The sequence below is a fragment of the Ostrea edulis genome, chromosome 8 (genome assembly GCF_947568905.1).
Source record: "Ostrea edulis chromosome 8, xbOstEdul1.1, whole genome shotgun sequence".
In the NCBI taxonomy this organism is placed as follows: Eukaryota; Metazoa; Mollusca; class Bivalvia; order Ostreida; family Ostreidae; genus Ostrea; species Ostrea edulis.
The window spans coordinates 32188080-32189045 of NC_079171.1; positions in this window are offsets into that span (position 1 = coordinate 32188080).

Sequence of the window (966 nt, forward strand, 5' to 3'; positions counted from 1 at the left end):
CTGTGTCATTGATTGTGTGACGCGGTAATCCCTCTGTGTTTTATACAATTATATTTGAAATGCACAACTGAAGCCAAACAAAAAGGGGTATGGAGTTACTTTCGCTTAGAATTGTTCCATGAAGTCAAATTGTCATAAATTCCGATAATTGAAATAGTTTTAGTGGCGATTTACGAAATAAAGTTCGTTTTTGAAAATACACGAGGATATGAATTGTGACGCTTCACGCCGGAAAACTTCATGAAGCGCATTAACAGCACTGTCTGGGTCAGAAGTCATCTCCAGTATCGTTACAGAGGAGTTCCGTCATACCATCCCCAACTCAGGTAAACAAGTAAACTGAACCCTGTAGTGAGTTACATTGTAAGTTTGCCCTACATAGGCCAGGACTACAGCAGTGGTCAACACTGCCTTCATCTAGGGCGACCATGTTTTGAGTAAATTGTATTCTTTTTTTATTAAGTGGTAATTTCGGCTGAGATTCGGCTTGGCTGAATATTTGGACTGACGCCTTCACCGAATCTCGGAGCAGTCCTTCATAATTCATGTCTGGAAATATTTTCAGCTTCGACCAGTTCTAGCAATTAAAGTGCACTTAAGTGAGTTGACTGTTAAACTAACTCTCTATCACTATAAATGTTGATTACTTGCCGTTTAGGTATAAAAATCCCAAAATGAAAACAGGCACTACATTTTCCGTTCAAATGATTATTTCCATGGCACAATATCTTATCTTCTGGAATTGAAGAGTTCCTATAGTCTGCTTTATCTAGATACTAATACCTCGTATCTCTACATGCCTACTTGTATTTCGCTAATTCAGAAAACAAACTATAGGAACTCTTCAATTTAGGGAGAAAAAATATTGCGCCATAGAAGTCTTCATTTGAACGGGAAAATTGGTGATGGTTTACTTTATGGAATTTACATATTTAGACGGTACGTATTAATAGTGATAGAGTTAGT